The sequence below is a fragment of the Phodopus roborovskii genome, unplaced genomic scaffold, assembly GCF_943737965.1.
Source record: "Phodopus roborovskii unplaced genomic scaffold, PHOROB, whole genome shotgun sequence".
Classification (NCBI taxonomy): domain Eukaryota; kingdom Metazoa; phylum Chordata; class Mammalia; order Rodentia; family Cricetidae; genus Phodopus; species Phodopus roborovskii.
In genome coordinates, this window is record NW_026125837.1 from 286,696 (window position 1) to 307,814 (window position 21,119).

At 38.0% G+C, this 21,119-nt stretch overlaps 1 pseudogene; it reads left to right on the top strand.

The window, feature by feature from the left end:
- Positions 1-4,993: 4,993 nt before the first annotated feature.
- On the top strand, positions 4,994-5,083 carry LOC127217774 (uncharacterized; annotated as a pseudogene).
- The last annotated feature ends 16,036 nt before the right edge of the window (positions 5,084-21,119 follow it).

Sequence of the window (21,119 nt, forward strand, 5' to 3'; positions counted from 1 at the left end):
TACCTGAATAGGCCTAGTCCTAAAGGCATGGGTACTTCCAGCATAAGGAGGGCAACATGGCTCCTGGAAACACAGGGGAAAGACTGTTAGCCCTACCACTGAATTGCTCCAAATAATCCTGTGTTCTCTCTCCATAAGGGATACTTGGTGACTATGTGTCTGGCTTATGCTGATAAGAAGCGCTTTCTAGCAGTGGAGAACCCTGAAATCAGGGCCCAGGATAACAGTAGCTGCTTAAACAATATGCTACTTCTAAGCCTGGATCAATGAACACTTTGTCGTTCCTCCTGATGGAAACATGTGTAATTAACCATCAGAAGCTCTGGATGAATAAAATCAAGTTCAGTTATTCCACCTGAAGGTAAACTTGATGATGAACAAATTTCTAACTATGAATGGAAACTTACAAACATCAGGACAGTTAACTGATATGAATCTGCTTCTGGCAGGGGTTCTTAAATTGTATTCCCCAAACCTGGTCCTCTGACTTCTGCTTTACAAAGTAGCAAGAATTACTTTCATTTATCTCATTATCAGGGAAGCCTTCATCTAGTAGCTGATGGAAACAGAAGCAGACACCCACCCCTAAACACTGAGCTGAACTGGAATCCAGATGCAGAGAGGAAGGACAAGACCAGGCTACAGAAATACATAGAGACAGCTGACCTGAACAAGGAGGAGCTAACGGCCCCCAGACTGATAGCTGGGAATCCAGCATGGGACTGACTCAGACTCCCTGAATATGGGTCTCAGCTAGAAGGACTGAGCAGTCTAAGGGACCTCTGATAGTGGAACCAGGATGTATCCCTGGTGCACAATAGAACTTTGGAAGCACATTCCCCATGGACTGATACTCCATTAACCTAGAGGCAGGAGGGAGGGCCTTGTCCCTACTCCAAAAGACTCGACAGATTTTGTTGACCCCTCATGGAAGGTATCACCCTCCCTGTGGAGTAGAGGGGGATAGGATGAGAGGGTAGTCAGAGGCATGGGAGGGTGTGAGAGAGGGAGGGAGGGACAGGGAACTGGGATCAATATATAAAATAAGAAAAATAATAAATTTAAAAAAGAATTACTGTCATTTATTTATTCATTTGTATATGTGTGTGGTGTATGCACGTACCTGTGGGGTGTGTGTGTCTATACAGTGTGTGTTATGTTTTTTGTGTGTGGTATATGTTTGGTTTGTGTGTGTGTGGTATATGTGGTCTCTCTGTGTGTGTGTGTGTGGTGTACATGTTGTGTGTGTTTTTATGTGTGGTGTGGTGTAGTGTATGTGTGCTTAACATGTGGACATGTGGAGGCTAAAGGTTAACATCAAGAAAACCTTCCTCAATCATTTTTCTACTTTATATTTTTGCAATAGAATCTTGTCAAACCTGGAGCTTATCATTTCATGTAGAGCAGCTGTCTGGTTGATGTCTTGGCATCTATCTGCCCCTGCATCTAAGAACACGGGCTGGAGACAAGTGCAGCTGCAATTGGCTTTTCTGTGGGTGCCAAGGTGTTGAACTTAGGTCTTCATGCTTAAACAAGAAGCACTTCACAAACCAAGCCAACTTTTACATTTTTAAATGACTGAAAACATCTCAAATATAGCTATTCATGGTTTATGAAAATCAGATGAAATTCAAACTTCAGAGTCCCTATATACAGGTTTATAATAACACAGCCATATCCATTTGTTTTTGTATCATCTATGACTAATTTCTAGGTACTGAAGCACACTTGATACATAGAACTGAAACTGCAAAGTCTAAAATATGTATTATCTAGATCTTCACTGAAAAGGTTTATGGACCTCACAGTGTTCTTTTATGAAATACAGTTATTAACTAAGCCAGTATTCTGAGTTCTGTAGAGATCTGAATTCCAGTACCTATCTGTATGTCTGTTTGTCTACCTATATATCTATCATGTGTCTTACCTGTCTATATTTTTGCCCTTTAGGGTACTTGAAAGGCAAAAAGTATGCACAGTTTCCATTTAGCTAAGTGTCTCAACTATACAGTTTAGCCACTGTGGAATAATAGCTTTTCCTACCATGATGAATTGTATCAACTCAAGCTGAAAGCCAAAAGAAACCCTTCCTTAAGTTTTGTCTTGTTACTTCTTCGGTCACAACAACAGGAAAAGTAACTAACACATCATCTCATAGAGCCCAGAGGTTGAGAACTTCGGCACTGTCATTTCCCTGTTGACAAAACACCTTGGAGAACGAGAGGGAACCTTCTGAGCTATGGTTCCAACTTCCCTGATGACACCGTTCCTCTACAAACTTGTTTCCCTTCACTGTTGCTAACCACACAGCTATTACAAGCCACATAATGCAGCCCATAGTTAGGGTGCTTAAATATCTATTTCAAATTGCACATAATTTATGATGTCTACAAAGGCATAACCGAGATGGCTGATGTTTCCTTACACTGTAGCAAATTAAGGTGTCTATTTTCTCCAGCAGGTGTGTGAATACTGTAAATCCAGTTAATGCTAATGTTTCAAGTGTGTACCAAAAAAGCAAAGTGAATGAGGGAGGTTGTTTCTATTATAATCTCCTCACAGCCTCCTATTGCCTCAGTAAGCCTTCAGCAGTGGCTGTTTTTCCTGTTAAAATAAGCAAAACAATAATCTTACTATGCCTTTCTTCCAAGATACAAGCACAGCATAAGCCTCTGTCATCATTCAATGATGCTTTCCCAAAGTTCAGTGTGTATGCAAAGCCCAATGGGAACTTGTCAAAATTCAGATTTTCTCTCAGGCAGTGTGGGATGGGGCCTGGGATCCTTCATTTAATGCTATTGGTCCATGGTCCATACTATGAGAAGCAAGGCCCTAAGCAATATGTCAGTCTTTCACTAGTATGGTCAGTAATAACTGACGTGATTAATGATCATTTTGGGGGCCTGAAAATTTCTTCTCAATAACATGTAGGGAACAGAATTCCAAGCCATGACAATAAATTTATGAGTGTCACAGCCAAGAATTCTTCAAAGAAACAACTGCATGAGAAGCTTCAGGATATTTCAAGCTTAGTGTATAATGATGACAAATGGAAGCTATGAACAAAACAGATGAAGTATTGTATTCTGACCCAGCCCTTTACTAACCATAGAGCTATAATGGGAATCAAGCCATTCTGAAATATCAGTTTTGACATGTGTAAATAGGGAGTGACTGTAGTTGATTCAAGTCTGTGGACCACCATTTCAGAGGTAGAAGAATGAGGATCAGGAGTTCAAGGACAGCCTCAGCTATATAACAAGTTTAAGAGCAGCGTATTCTACATAAGACCGTGTCTTAATAATCTACATATGACCATATCTTAATGGCAAAACAACAGATTCTAAAAAGTCACTAATAATTCCATTTCTCATTGGGTCCTTTGCAAGATCCCTGTCATGGCACATCTACTAAGGATCCTTGTCTATTCTCTAGAAGCAAGACACCTATCTATCTCTGCATTCTCAGAAACAAAAACAAAAACAAAAACACGGCACTTAGCTTCATAGTGACTTTGCTAATGAGTGCTAATGTTATGTGAGTCTAGTGCCTTTATGGAATTATAAGGGACTGCCTGCTGTGAGCAGGCACAGTGTGGGAGAGAACAAATGGGCAAGAATAAAGCTCATGTATACACAGTGTGGGCATCGGGAAGTTGGGCTCCCTTCCTTGAATATGATGCTGGAGAAGCAAAATGCAAAGTCAACTGACCTTTGTGCTTAGCACCTCTGTGTCTGCAATCCTGGAAGGAAGCAGGCACTGAACTGGAGTAGAGGATTTTATGACACAATTTCATCTCTGTTGCTGACCTTTTTGACTCTGAATTAAGTAAGTATAAAATGCGTAAACAAAATTACACTTTATGCAAATTAACACAGTTAGCAAGTTTCCATGCTCTTACTAAAATTAATTTTTCAGTAAGTTGGCTATACTCAGCTGGTAACCCATTCACCAAATCAGACATCTGCTTCTCATTTGTCTCGAAGTGATCAGTAGGCAGGGTTCCCCTCTGCAGACACTAAAAATCAGCCTTATTGACAATTCTTGTTTATGTAATCTGGATATTATTCATAAATCACATTAAGAATTGACAGATAAAATAGGAGATGCCCGGTTGAATTGGAATTGTAGATAAACTAGGGATCTTAAAACTTGTCTGTCCTCTTCATTGCTTAGGGTAAATTATATTAAAGATTATTTCACAGTTGCTTATCTGAAATTCAAAGTTAACTGAGTAGCCTTGATTTTTGTTTGCTAAATCTGGAAATCTTACATGTGATGCTTTTGTGTATGCACAGTTAAACTAGGATAGATATTCCTGCTGCCCTTTTAGATAAAAGGCACATTTGGGTCTGGAATCAGAGAGTCAATTGAGAATACTCTGGTCCTTTTCTGATTGCTGGATGATATATATAATTAGGGACATAGTGTTGATTCTGGAAGAAAAATCAGATTTTCTTTCTCTTAGTTTTAAAGGGTTGGTTTATTTTGTTTTTGTGTGTATGAGTGTGTGACTACATGTGTGAGTGCACGTCACAGGTGCAGCATGGGTGGAGGTCAGAAGCCTGTGTCAGATCCCCTGGAGCTGGACTTACAGATGGTTGTGAACTACCACTTGAGTCCTGAGAACAAAACCTGGGTACTCTGCAAAGTAGCCAGTGCTTTTAACTGCGGAGGCATTGCTCCAGTCTCCAGAAAGCAGCTTTCTTTTTCCCAAAGGAGGGGATGAAAATAACCCAGGAAAGATTTATAATAGAACATCAAGGTTGTGTTGCAGTTCTGCGGAGGCTGTGATAGCACATGCATTTAATTGTTAATGTGAAAAGCAGAGAATGCTTTTGTTTTTGCTGCTGACTGGTTTAGGTTTCTCTTTGTGTGCTTCTCAACAACATAGACATTTTATGTACCCTTTAAAATGAAGTGTTTCAAATACTACCTTGAGAAAGATATAACTATCAGTGCATAAGGGTTTTATAGAAGCAAGAATTAGACCTTGCTTCGGCAGCATGTATACTAAAACTGGAATGATACAGAGAAGATTAGCATGGCCCCTGTGTAAATTCTTGATGCATTCTATATTTTTTAGAAAAGCAAGAATTGATGTAATAACATAAAAAGAATAAATACTGTAGACATGAATATTGATAATATGATCATGTCTATTGTTATTTTTACATCTGGAGCAAATTACCTAAGAGGAGCTTCTTTATTTCAGATACAAAAGAAGAAGGAAAACATCTTTTACAAAAGAAAATTCAGACTTTGAACTTCACCTTCAAGGCTGCATTTGTGTTCTCTCAAATTTTGTCACCCCCAACTCCAGCTAGTGTTTTAGCCAAACAGAATTTTGATGCTGCTTATCTTCATTGCTTACTTTGCATATCAGCCCCTGAATATCATGCTTGCCTTCATTTTCTTCTATTTTCTGTTTCCCCTCTTTCCCATTCTTCTTTTACCCTTTGCCATACCTGCTGTTTTCCTTTCCCTTCATTTCCTTTCTTTCTGCATTCCTCTTTCCACCTCTATTTTATGCTTTATATTTATCCTAATGTCACACTTGGGGGCTGACAAGTTGAATCAGCCATTCAATTCTATCATTCTTGGTTAAACACCAAGATTCAACGTAACTTGGAAGCAGAAAATGACTCTTAAGCTGTTCTTTGACCTCCACATGTATGCCCTGACACATGTGACTATTGATGCCCAAATATTATTCACAAGTGCACACACAATAATAGTGCAGTAGAATAGAATAAAATTAAAATGACATTGGGAAGACTTTGCCATGTTCAGTTATAAATAAGTTGAGTAATGAATGAGAACAGAGTTTTTGTTTTATGTCCTGTTCAAAAGCAGACCCCAATGACTAAATTGTGAGTCAGAAATATGATGCCTCACACAAATTAGTTAAGTATGATTTTAGCCAACCTACAATGTTGTCTCTGTGACCTATTTAATGGATAATTACTTTGAAATACTTTAGAACGCATAAACCACTCCAGCTTCACATGTATCTTATATTAAGCTTGTGTGACCACTCAAATTATTAGTTCCCAAGTGAATTTAGAAACACATTATTCTTTGAGTCTTTCTTGCAGAACTAAATGTAAAATGATCTATAATGGACCTCAGCCATGGAAGCAGAGAATTGTATTTCCACATCACCATCTCAGATAACTTCTATGCTATTCTAATTTCAAACTGATGACTTGTCTATATTTTGGTACAGAAACAACTTTCTGAAAAGTAATGAAAGAGATTGGTTGAGGAGCAAACCAGATAAATAATAGTTGTCACATAAAATTGAAAGAAGTATCCAGATTCTGTGACACAGATCATATTACATAGAGCCATGAAATCGCTAAGTTCATCCATACTGCCTCTTCTCCAGTGTGTACTGTGTCTGAAATCTGTCCTTCTCTTCCCACTTGGCCACATGAAGGCCTTCTAGTGAAACCCTGTTCTTCTCATTTGACACCTAAAAGCCAGGGAAGCAAATGTGCTCTTCACTGTGGGTGAAATTGGTATATTTCCTACAGTGCATTCAAGTGCATATTCTAAAACATTAAACACCAATAATAGTAGCCACGCAGCCCTGGATCTCTGAAACACTGGAGTTAGATCTCACGACTCAGATGGTGAACATTAACCACATTTCACAATGCTGTGGTAGAACAGACTGTTAGGAGACTCGGGCATTACAACCAAAATGATTTTTTAACTGCACTTATTTGAGAGCAGTTAACTTTTATGGTCTCAGTTCTTTGCTCTAAAGACTTTGGAAATAGCACAACAATTAAATCTGATTAAGCAATTTATTGGAAAATAGATGTCACAGAGGAGTGATATCACAGCTGGACAACACATAGCACTTAGCAATGACCAAATACCTACACAGCACACTGGAAGTACTCCATGCCAGCAATTGTGTCTCAGTGACCATATTTTCTATAGCTTCTTCCCAGTTTTTTAGCTTTATGGGAGCATGTACAGTAACAGATTGGAATTATCCAGGCCTTGCCTTCCTCTTACACACAGCTGTTATGCAAGTCCCTTACATCCCAGAAATACCAGTCTCCATATCTTCTGTCATGTCATTTCGCCATGCCTTTCCTCAAATACCTGTCTCTGCTCCTGACTTTCAAGAGGACAGAATGTAGTGGAAAGAAGTAGGTAAGGGCATTCCTATACATTCCCCATGGTAACCGAGAAAAGAAAAAAAATTAGTAAGTTGGTAAAAATGTTGAAAAGAGAATAAAGTGTGCAATTTAATTTAATTTACATTACAAAGGCGAATCAAATTCTTCCTTTGCGGTGACAGAGATGATGATGATAGGTGATGATGGTAATCCTAATAAAGATACAAAGCTTACACTGTATTGACTTTGTATGAGGGGGTATTCTAGTTATTCTGTACGTATTACCTCATTCAGTGTTCATGTGACATCATCAGTATATGATTCCAATTTACAGATGAGGTAAGTGAGGCATAGAAAGTCAGAGCTCTCTACCCAAAGGCATGCATCTGGCAAGTGACAAAATTTACCCCCACACGAAACAGGTTGGTACCAGACTTTCAGCTGATAGCCATCAAACCAAACTCTTAATGCCTTCCTAGCACCCCCACAAGCACCTCCACAAACCGGGACATGCCCCAGGAACTCAACAGCATCGAGCACAAAAGAACATATGCTACATTTAAGGCGGAAGGCAAGAAAAGAAACACTGGAAGCCTTTCTTACTTGTCTCACCAGCTCCAAAGCCATCATCAGAACTGTCCCCATGGTGCTGGCGATCAAACTTGGTTGGACTTGCTAGCCAGACACTCTATGACTGAGCCATTTGCTCCCTTGACTTTTTGACACTCGGTCTCACGATGTAGCTCCAGTTTGGCATGAAATTTCTGTGGAGCTCAGCTTCGCTTGAACTCTGACCATTCCACTCCCATTTCCTGAGGGCTAGGACTAAAGGCAGCTATTACGTTTTAAGTTAAGGGATAAGAAACACACACACATAGGTATTGTTTTCATTTAAAATGATAAGAAGTTTCATTTAATCCAATAGAAAATAGACAACTCCCACTAGTTCTAGAGCTGCCTATATTCTGTATTATCTTTAAATGACTTATTAATTTTAGTGAATTAATCATTACAGGAGCTAAAAAGATCCCACTCAGTTTACTCAATACAGCTGGCAAGGCCCAAATGAGAAGGATCTAGGCAATCTTGGACATCTTCACTGTTTTGTTCTTTAGTTTCCAAATTAACTTTGGGAAATGAATCAGATTAACTAAATTTTGAAATGAATATCATCCATCATCTAATTCATTAATTCAACAATTCCAGACTGGGTCTTAGTGCTTCACAGAAAACATCTAGTTTCTGCTAGTGTTTTAATTTGATTTTAACCGCTGAGTGTCAGTAACAGATCATGCCACAAGATGGCGCTCATAATTCTTCCCATTCGTTTCCCGTCATGATAACTGCGTCTATGTATGCTCTAATAGCTGCCGAAAAACTAGAACCATGATTTCTATTTCAGAATTCCCGTTGCTGGGTGATCGATCATATTAACTTATATCAGCCACTTGAAAACATACGGTTTTCTTCCAGGTTTCCCAATGTTACTTTGGATACATGGATGTATGCTATGCTGTCAGTGAGTTGGATCTACTGTGTGGATCCTTACACTAGAAAAAAACAGTCAACCTTTAAGTTACAAAAAGTAGAAACCTTCCCAGAACACTGCAAGCAAGTAGCATATATACTAGGCTGGTTCAGGTTAGAAGATCTTAGACACAGCACCTAATTCTTCCCGGGGATGTTTCAATTGCATTTTTGAGATCTTCATATCCAAATAGTTCCTACCTTGCCTACCAACACGAGTCCTGTGCAGCTATGCCAACCTTCACCTTAAACCAGGTATACCAAAAATAAGGGATTAAGCTGTATTTACCAAGTATACTGAGGATGAAAGGAATAATCATGGAATTACAGTAACATTTACTGTATGCTATACACCATGAAGTCTGCTAAGCAGTTTGTAAAGTTAATTTTCATCTAACATTAAGAAGAAAGTAGCTAGCCAAGGTAAGTGGACTTTATTTTTTCATTGAGTTTGTGTTTTGTTTTGGTATTTTTTGTCTTACTGTTTTTTATTTTCTGTTTTGATTTTTTTGAGAGAGAAAACAAGACATTGGGATGGAGTTGGGGGGTTGGAAGGGTCTGGGAGGTTTTGAGAGAAGGGAAAGAATAATATCAACATATATAGTATGAGAAACAGTTTTAAATACAAAATAAATTAAGAGGGATTTACGTACATAACAGATACCTATTAAGAATCTAGGCAATTCTCAAATAGTAAATAATTGTAATTAATCACCATGAAGCTATATGTACATAGAGAATAGGATTTGGTAAAATTCTCCCTACTGGCCAATAATATAACTGGGGTTCATACACATGCATCTAAAACTCTAGGGTCTACAATCCAATACTACAATTCTATTTCATAAATGCAAACTAAATTAAGGACATGAGACAAGAAAGTTCTCTAAATTTTGCTACTAAGCCTAGAAATGTTTCTGAGTTGGCATCTTTTCTCCTCCCTATGTTTATATTCACTTCTCTGCCCTGAGCTATTTTCTTTAGCCCAGTTCAAGGCCCATTCATCTGTCTTCTCACGTTTAGCTTTGTCTTTTGTGTTTAAAACATAATAAAGATAGAGACAGGGAAATTTGGAGCTTGTAGACACTCAGCAGTTTATTATACTGCCCACTACTAATTTGAAATGAAAACACCAGGCATGTTGCTGGAGAAAGGGTTGAGAAAGACAACAGTTAATAACAATAATTAGTAGGCAGAGACCAACAGAAATCCTGAAATAGTAAATTTTATATTAAAAGAGTGTGCAAATAACAGAAAGCAAAATGATGGGAAAATAGGAGAAACCTCTGCCCCAGTGAGGCTGGAGTAAAAGAGAACAGGAAAGATATATTTTGAGGAATATGAAGAAAGAATGACCAACCAAGATTACTAAGGAGAAAATCAATACTTTAAAATTAATAGAAAAATTAATACCCTCCTAGATGTGAACAAACTACACCCTTTATAGAAGACGCCTGTAGGAATCCTGTGTACAGATAAGAGAGAGAGTCAGAAACAGGAATAGTTAGGAAAGAAAACATGAAATAAATACACAAGAAAATGGAAACTTTGAAAGAATCAAGCATGTCCAACTAAGTAAAGTAGGAAGGTTAGAAGATTAAAAAGGGCGAAAGAAGATAACAAACAATACTTGAGACAGCCAGGCAAAAAAATCCAAGCATCAGCAGCTTCTCATCAATAATCTGAAGCATAAACAGTCTCCAATGTCTAATTAAATGCTGCAGACTGGCAAGATGCACTAAAAAACAAGATTCAACTGTTTTTATTTTCTTTGCTTGTTTGAAAGAAACAAGAGTCACAGAGGAATACATCTCAAAAGCAAAAGAATATAGCAAGTAATGGAAGTCCAAAGTAAGTGTGTGTAGATGTAGTCACCACCAATAAAGCAGGCTTCAAAACCAAATTATTCAGATGGGATAAAGAAGATCACCTGAGGGGTGGGAGAGATGGCCCAGAGGACCTGAGTTTGTTTGGTTCCCAGTGTCCTAAATCAGGAGGGTCACAGTGGCCTGTAATTTTGGAGGTAACCAATGACTAAACTCCTTGAGTCCCTGCACACATAAATACACATGTAATCATACATGCACTCAAGGATGTATAACCAAAAATAAAAGAAATCTTTTATTACAAAATGTCAACATGTGCTGATAAAAGGAACCAATTCTATATAAGGATCGAGGCTGGAAAGATATATCCATCGGAAAGTGCTTTTCTGGCAAATATGAGTACTTGAGTTTGACTCTCAGAACCCACAAATATAAACCTGGGTCTGATGCCTGTGACTACTTGGCCAGCTAGCCTTGTCTGCAATGGTGAATTCCTGGCCAGTGACAGAACCCGTCACACACATACACAAAGCAGACAGCACCTAAGGAATAAGAACCAAAGTTGTTCTCTTACAAAAAGAATATAATAGACTAATATAGATGATTGTATCCAAGCATCTGCAGAATGTATTTTCTTCTCAGCAGCCAATGAGAAGTCTAAAAATATAGACCATATTTTAGGCCATCAATTAAGTGTTACTAATGAGAAAAACATCAAATAACTTTTTGCATATTATCGAATCATAATAGAATAAAGTTAAAAGTAAACAGCAAAAGAAACTACACAGATATGTGAAGAATGGAAAATCTATTTTGAATGATCAGTATACCATTGAAGAAACCAGGAAGAAAATATAAACAATTTTTGAAAAGAAACCAAAATACACCTTATTAGAAAATGTCAATTGTAATATCAAATTCTTAGCTAGTAGAATTTAGATTAATAAATATCAGACAAAATGCAAGTAAATAACTCACAGAGGCATTTCAGTGTCATAAAATCAAGAATAAGCTAAATCCCAAATCTGTAGGCAAAAAGAAGCAATCAGGCAAAACATATCAAGAATCAATTAACAACAATCCTGACTAGGATGTAGGAGAAAAGGAACTCCCAAACCATACTTGTGGGAATATAAATTATTAGAGCCACTATAAAATAAACTAAAACAGAATTACCATTGAATCCAGTTATATCACTTTGGGGTATGTCTAAAGCAATCAACGTTAGTATATATTAATGGTGCCCGCATTCACAATAGCCAAGACACAGAATCAACTGTCGGTCAATATATAAATGGATAATTAAAATGAGGTACACCCAACAGAGCATTCTGACTTAATGAAGACTGAAGTTATATCATGTGCAGGAAAAAACAGCAGAACTGGGATAAACTAAATAAGTCAGATTTAAAAAGTTAAATGATGCATACTTCCTCTCAAATATGGAATCTTTACATTACATTAAACAAAAGGACAGGAAAGTAACAGAGACCTGAATCAGGAATAAAGGGACAAGAAAGGGTAGGACAGTGACTAGAAGTGAGCCATACTATGCGAATATATGAAAATGTGACAATGAAGAAAACACTGTTTGCACAGTTAATATATTCTAGGCGTTCTGTGCAAGTAAGGTATAGATGCACCTCTACTTGCTCCTCTGCACAAAATACAACCACAAGCTATAGCAATAAGTCACAAGCAAACGAAAGAGCTGGCCACAACTGCTGTTAGAAAGACCAAGAGAAGAGGCACTGTATCTTACTATTTATTGTTACCTACAAATATGGAATGCAGGCTCATCAGTTCCTGATGCATCACTGGACAACTGGAATAATATGACACTTACAGCAAGGCAAGGGAGGATTGAGTAAGGTCTTCATCACAATAAGCAGTCAAGGGATGCACTCGGTCCATTCTACCAGGACTCTGATCCCTTAGAAACTCCAAGTAGTATTGGAGCACTGGCAAGGGCCAACCACTCTAATAAGCAGATCTACAATGTTCATCTTCAAAGTTTTCATATACATCAGAAATCCAGGTTAAACGAAGCAAGAAGATCCTCCCCTTTGCCTAACAAATATTTGTTCCTCTAAAGGGGACAAAGAGACCTGCGATTACATTCTTCTCCTTTCCAAGAGTAAATGGGTAGAAATGATGAAAAAGACCTCCCTAAAAAAAGTTATTGCTTCCTATGAGCCTTCACAAGTCACTCCTTCTCTCATAAATACCATTAGTAGAGCCTGGAATATCTCATGTGCCAGGCTGTCCAAAACATCAAGAATCTAAAAACTAAGTTTTGACATTTCAGATGTTATTTTAGGCATCCATGGAAAAAGACTCATGGAGTCCCAACCATAGACAAAGAAGTGAAAGCAACTAATGAGTACTGAGAAAGGGGTAATTTGTTCTGTAATTGATTATCCAATGCAAAGTAGTCAGCCCTAAAATCATATACACACAAACAAAAAGTGGAGATATGTACACATAAGAATCAAATAAAAGATGGTCAGAAGTTTAAGAGAGAAATGGGAGAACATGGGAGGGGTTAGAGGGAACAAATAAATTTTTGAAATGATAGTTATATTTTAATTAAAATAACATAAAATTTAAAAAAATGGAAGCTAGTAAGGGAAAATCAGCTGTCATTAACATTGTAGTTCACCAGTTAAGACAGGATCATCACAGCAAATCTTTGTGTAGTAAGTGCCCACTCAAAGAATTTCAACAGAACTCCACCCTCTGAATACATTAACAAAAATATACAGGGCACATTTCAAAAAATTAAGGTTCATACAAAGAATTAGAAAAATTCTAAGATAGGATAATAGGTATTTAGGTCATGTTAATATTGTGTAAATTTAGCATTATCCACAAGGATTTTAAAGTATCTATTATGAAAAAATGAATGGCATTTAGTTGTCCTTTTAACACAAATGAAAATAAAGCAAAATTTCAGGCAAGAATTAGAAGTCAAAAGAAAAGACCCAATGGGAAAAAATAAAAATGAAAACTACAATATTGTAAATCACAATTTAATTGTACATAGGAGATTACATTGGATAGCAGCAGTAAACATGAGAAAAGATGAATAAAATTCAAAACCCTGAATGGAAACTAGAAAAAGAAACAAGCAGAAAACCAATATAAGCTCAAACTTCAATATCATTGGAGTCCTAAGAGGATAAAGAAAATGCGGCCCAAAGAATGTGAATGGAAATAAGTGCACACTTCTCAACCTTGATTAAAATTATACCTCCTACGTGTTCTGGAAGCTAAATTAAAATGGATAAACCCAAAGAAATCATTGGTGACACATATAATAATTAAAATTCTGGGAAAAACAAAAATAAATCTTACAAGGAGACAGAAAGATACCACACATTACTCATAAAGGAACATCAATTTGAATGACAGTAGATTACTCATCTGAAACCATAGAGATGAAAATGAAGCAGAAAAATACTTCTCAAATACTGAATTTTAACAGGTGTCTTTTTGTTTGTTTCTTGTGAAAGACCATATGAAGAGAACGACTACAGACTTGGAAAAAAATCCTGGCAACTACATATCTGTCATTTTTTTCTAGGAATCTAGCCCCTTCATGATGAGCTTCTGCAATAGTGTGTATCCATTTAAAATGAGAAGAACTAAAATATTACAGGTGATTGGCATTTTTTTTTTGGTTATACCATAGAATTGAGCAGTTATGCTGTATTGCTGAGGACAACACGTAGTGTAGTGTAGGGCATGGAGAGATCAAACTGGTTTTCAACTACAACCTCCACCCCTACTGGCTACCTTTCATGGTACTGACACACGGTAACTCATGAGAGAAGTTCTTTCTTGCAGTTGACAGTAATTAACACAGAGAACCACAATGGACCACAAGGCAAGCTGCAGTAAGACATTGCAGAATACTCAGCCCTAATTGAGACATCTTTAGCAGCCTCCTCAACCCAAATCTCAGTGATCATTGTCGAAGAGGGGATGGAAAGCCTGTAAGAGCCAGAAACTGTAGGTACATTCAAGGAAACAGCTTTCCAGATACACATTTGAACTCACAGGGATTGTAGCAGCATGCAAAGGAACTGTACAGATTCAAACTACACAAAATCACAGCATGGAGAAGGAAGATTTGGGTGCATATTGACCTCCCTAGCTGAGGATTTAATGTCATTAGCTGCTGGAAGGAGAATAAGTTTTCTATGCTATACTCTGGTAGGTCATGCCTCAGGGGAGTTTCCACATGCAAGAGTATTTGAGGAACTCAAACTGTACTAGACTTAACAGAAAAGGATGTCATGATGTTGGGTGGGTGTGAATGTGAGAGGGGATCTGGGAGGACTTGGGGTGGGTGAACATGACCAAAATACCTTGCACAAAAATGTCAAAGAATGAATAAAAACATTTTAAAGGAGTCAGGAAAAGCAAGTAAAGTGCTAGAGAATTGTTAAAGCTCAAAGATAAGAATCACACTGTCCATCAATGCATGGCACATCAAGCGGAGGCAGGACCAAGCTCCTGCCTGCTGCATCAAGCCTGAGCAAGGTATCCTACCATAGGGATAGGCTCCAAAGAGATGAATACAAATACTCAAAGGCAAGTGCAGATGGTGCTGTAGGACTGTGGGTAAAACTGATGTGTTCTGTAAGTGCCAATATCAACATTGTATTGTGTAATTATGGGATGTTACAAGTGACAGAATCTAGGAAAGTTGTGTGGTGGGTCTCTCAGTAATGTTTCTGATAATTGTCTTAACGACAACTGCAATTTAAAGCCATACTTGTCACTCAACTAAAATAAAGTAAATGTCCTTCATTTAAATGCTCATGTTCCTATATAGCTACCCCCTACCACTTTTAAAGTCTCCCAAAACAGCCAAACTGCTTAGAAAGTCTTCTAACTCCCCATCTCGATTTTGTCATCGTTTAATCAGTACTCAAGCTAGCAAATGTCAACAATGAATTTCTTATTTTTGTATCCAATGATGAACTTACTACCTTTATTTTACTTCCTGTTTACAAACTGAATTCACTGTGGTCTAGTTTCTGTCTTCAGCTAACTAGAGATACAAATGTTGCCAAAATCATTAACAATCCTCATACAATCAAATAATTAGGTAGTTTTTTACACTTCATTGCCTTGAGCTCACAGCAGAAAATACTATGAACAATTAAAATCCAGTCTTCCCTAGGTTTCTAAAACAGTCTACACACTTACATCTATTTCTACCTCACTGGCTTTTTTCTTTCAGTATTTTCCAGGATCCATTTCTCTTCATGCTATACAACCTTATTCAAGCCAACATTTTTCAAATACTATGTGTGTTGTATCTCAAATTCACACTTCCACTTACAGGTTATATTGACTACCTGACATCTTCACATGGATGGCTAATACGCAAGTCAAGCATAATATGAACACAGTATGACAAGAATCAAATCCGTAAAACTGTCAATCAAATTGCTCACCATTTCCCTTTTGCTGCCATAAAAGTAAATATGAAGTGTAGGGAATGAAACTTCCACTAGATCTATAGATGGGGGAACACAATTCCTGCACTCAGAATGCAAGGCAAGATGATCCTATCAAGTTTGAGATCAGCCTGGTCTACATAGAAAGTTCCAGACTAGCTTGGACATAGTAATACATTCTGTTTCAAAAAGTAAAAAGTAAACAGGCCACAGTTGCTCACTCCAAGGTGTAAGTTACTCAGCTTGCCACATCCAGAGCTTTCCCTTAGGGTTTATTTCCAGATTTCTCTAATCTGCAGAACCTGCTTCTGCTGTGATTGAAAATGTGCATCTAGGACTTTGCTAAGATTCTGCTACCTAACCCTGCTCTTGACTTCTTGATGTTTTACACCTATGCAAAGCCAAACAACTGACCACCAAAGTCAGGGAACAGCACTGACCAAACAGAACACATTGGAGATATTTCAGAGATTTAGTCCAGCTAAATCTACCTCTGAGGAGCTGTGTGCATGTACGCAAGCCATATAACTCCTCTGTTAACACGACTGCAACAGTCCCTATTAACACTAACATTCCACAATCCACTTCTATTTGCAGCTACATATACCACATCCAAGACAGGAAATACAATAGTTAATTTTCTTTTCTTTCTTTGAAAAGCCTGTCTAGTTAACCAATACTTCCATCTGTCTTTTGAGAAACAGAGAAACCTTAAGCTTCCAAATGAAACTGCCAATATCGGCCCACTTAATAGTTTACATTGTAACCATTTGAGATACACTTCTCTACCATGGTGGTTCTCGTCTGACTTTTCAAAGGAGAAGATTTCTCCTCATTATCGACACTGTGGAAAAGTTTGAAAAGAAATGAAACGAGGAACGATTAATGTATATTAGAATTAGGCCCTAATCAGCCAGATGGGCCTGTGGAAATTTCAGGGAAGCATTGGCTTTTTGGATTTTTTGTGGCCCAGATCTCATTGCACAAAATAATAATAATAATAAAAGGAATTAGCACAAAACAGACACTGAGCATCTTAGTCTCTTAGGACTGCTATGACAGTTTAGCATAGGTAGCGTGGCTCAAAAATAGACATTTACTTCTCACAGTCTAGATGCTAGAAGTTCAAGACCAGGGTGCACACAAGCTCAAGTTCTTCCAGGTTTCAGAAAGTTTACTTATATATTTTCACACGGGAGAAAAAGAACCAGCTGAGAGGCTGCTCGTGGATTTTCTCCACTATCTCTTTCCCCTGAGAAGCAAGCCTCAGGGCCGCCTTCAACACTGCAACACAAAGCCAGCTGCAGTCTCCTCTGTGCATGGCTCCTGTAGGACTGGACCCACAGATCACAGAGCCCTGGCTCCCTCCCTGCAACAGCAGCAATCACTGCCCCACAAACACACCCGCTGAATAGGCAAGAAAAAACAGGAAAGGCATCATAAACACACTCTTCAAAAATCCGGAGAAGAAACCGAAACCAAGGGACAAAACATCTACCCAAACAAAGACAGGCCCATGCATAAATCAGCATTATGCCTCTAATCACCCCAAACTCTGATGGCTAGACACCAGCATAAGAACACAATCAATCACAGTCAGGGATATATGACTCCACCAGAACACAGTTATCTTACCACAGCAAACTCTTTTATGATTTTTTTTAATTTAAATTAGAAACAACCCTATTTTACATCTCAATCCCAGTTCCCTCTCCCTCCCCTCCTTCCCTGCCCCCCACTGACTCCCTAGCTCATTCCCTTTCTGCTCCCCAGGGAGGGTGAGGCCTTCCATGAGGAATCTTCAAAGTCTGTCACATCATTTGGAGCAGGGCCTAGTCCCTCCCCCATAGGCCTAGAGAGTCTCTGAGGAATGGGCTCCCAAAGTCTATTTATGCACTAGGGATAAATACTGATCCTCTACCAGAGGCCTCCTAACTGACACCCACATTCAGGAGGTCTGGATGGGTCCTATGCTGGTTCCCCAGCTATCAGTCTGGGTTCCAGGAGCTCCATGAGCTCCCCCTTGTTCAGTTCAGCTGTGTCTGTGGGTTTCTCCAGCCAGGTCATCACTCCCCCCTCTCTGCAACTGGATTCCAGGAGCTTAGCTCAGTGTTTAGCTGTGGGTGTCTGCTTCTGCTTCCATCAGCTACTGGATGAAGGCTCTAGGATGCATAAAAGGTAGTCATCAATTGCATTGTAGAGGAAGGGCTTTTAAGGTAGCCTCTCCACTGTTGCTTAGATTGTTAGTTGGGGTCATCCTTGTAGATCTGTGGACATTTCCCTAGTGCCAGATTTCTCTTTAGACCTATAATGGCTCTCCTGTATTTTCCCCTACTCAATCTTCCTGCTCCCTCATGTCCTCCTCTCCCCTCTTTTTCTCCCCTTCTCTCACTCTTAATTCCCTCTCCCTCCCCCATGCTCCCAATTTGCTCAGGAGATCTTTTCCCTTTCGTCTTCTGTAGGATCCTCCTTGCTTCCTAACTTCTCTGGTGGTATGGACTGTAGGCTGCTAATCCTTTGTTCTATATCTAGTATCCATACATGAGTGAGAAACTCTTAATATCCCAAGATAACTGAAGCACAAGAAAAAAAGACCTTAAAATCAACTATTTGAAGACGATAGAGGTCCTTAAAGAAGAAATTAATAAATCTATTACAGTAACCAAGGAAAACACAAACAATTCGAGGAAATGAATAAATACCTTAGTGAAAGTCTAGAAAAAAACAAGCAGTTGAAGGAAAGGAACGAAACTCTTCAAGACCTGAAGATGAAATTAGAAGCAATACAGAAAGCACAAACTGAGGGAATTTGGGAAATGAAAATTTTAGGAATGTGAACAGGAACTACAGAGGCAAGATTCAAAACAAGAGATGGAAGAGAATCACAGGTATTGAGGGTATCATAAAAGAAAGGGATACATCAAAGAAACTGTTAAATCGAAAAAACCAAAAATATCCTGACACAAAACATAGAGAAAATCTAAAAGGACCAAATCTAAAACTATAAAGAATATAGGAAGGTGAAGAATGCCTACTCAAAGGCCAAGAAGTCATTTTCAACAAAATGATGGAAGAAAAATTTCTTAACATAAAGGAGATGCCTTCAAATATACAGGAAACATATGGGACACCATATAAATTGGATCAGAAAAGAAAGTTCCCTCATCACATAATAATAAAAATACTAAATATATAGAACAAATAAAAAATTTAAAAACCTGCAAAGGAAATGACTAATATATAAAGGCAGACCTATAACAATTACATCTGACTTCTCAACCAACAGACTCCTGAAGCCAGAAAGACATCTGTAGATGTGCTGCAGACTCTCAAAGACCATAGATGTCAGCCCAGATTACTATACTCATAAAATAAGATATTCCATGGTAAACTCAAATTTAAACATTATATATCTACAAATCCAGACCTACAGAAAGTGTTAGAAGGAAAGCTCTAAGAGATATTATAGATAAAAAGGACATACCTATCATAATAAATGCAATTTATAGCAAGCCTATAGCCAACATCAAATTAAATGGAGAGAAACTCAAAGCAGTTCCACTAAAATCAGGGACAAGGTAAGATTGTCCACTCTCTCCATATGTACTCAATATATTATTTGAATTTTTAGCTAAAGCAATATGGCAACATAAGGAGATCAAGAGGATACAGATTATAGAAGATATCAAAGTATCACTGTCTGCAGATGATATAATAGTATATACAAGTGACCTTAAAAATTACACCAGGGAACTCCTACATCTAATACTTTCAGTAAAGTTACTGTATACAAGGTACACCCCTGTAGAGAGCTGCAAAATGCAGTGCCTTAAAGATGGCACTGGCTTCTGCCTTCCACCTTCCCAATGGTGAGCACTCTCTGTCATAAACAAGTCCTTATTTGGCTAAGCCTGTTCAGCTTGCTTGCTTTGTATAAGAGCAGCCTATCTGCAGGGTCCACGTGGCTCACTAGGGTTGGTCAGCGCAAGGGGATTTAAGCCTGTGCGGGCATTTCCCAGGAGTTAGAAGAAGGTTGTTCAAGGTTCCTGATTAAACTGCTAGAAGAAGATCTCGCTGAGTTGCATCTTCCTTGCTGGTCGAGGTTGGGTGCGACCCCCCCCCCTAGAATCCAGTAGCCCACCTATATAAAAATGTCAAATGGACTGAGAAAGAAATCAGAGAAATGGCACACTTCACAATAGCCTCAATATAATATAAAATATACTGTGGTGACTTTAATCAAATGAGGGCAAGACTTGCATAATAAAAACTTCATCTTTGAAGAAATGAATTGAAAATATCAGAAGATGAAAAGATCTCCCATGCTCATAGATTGGTAGGATTAACATAATAAATATGGCAATTTTACCAAAAGCATTCCACAGATTTAACGCAATCCCCATCAAAATTCCAACATAATTCTTTACAGATTTTGAAAGAACAATTCTCAATTTCATATGGATACATAAAAAGCACAGGATAGCTAAAACAACTCTGAATAATAAAAGAATTGTTGGAGGTATCACCATGTCAGATTTCTAGTTGTATTACAAAGTTATGCTATTAAAAGCACATGGTATTAGCACAAACAGACACGTTGATCAATGGAACTGAATTGAAGATCCCGGCAAATACATACACCTATGGGCCCATGATTTTTTCTTTTATAAAAATCCAGAAATACACATTGGGAAAAAGGACGCATCACCAAAGAATGGTGTTGGTCAAATGATGTTTGCATATAGGAGAATGCAAAAAGAACTTTACTTATCACCCTGCACAAAACCAAAGTCCAAATGGATCAAAGATCTCAACATAAAACCAGACACTGTATCTGATAAAAGATAAAGTAGGAAATAGCCTTGGATGCATTGACACAGGATTTTCTTAATGGACCACTATTAGAGCATGTACTAAAACCAAAAATTAATAAATGGGACCTCATGAAACCTAAAAGTTTCTGTAAGGCAAAGAACATAGTCAATAGGAAAAGATGGTAGCCTACAGAAAAGATTTCACCAATGCCACATTCAATAGAGATCTAATATTCAAAATATATAAAGAACTCAACTAAACATAAAAGTGGTAAGGGTAGCTATATACAAACATAAAGTTTTACATGAAGGGCTTTTATTTCATGTTAGTTGAGTGAC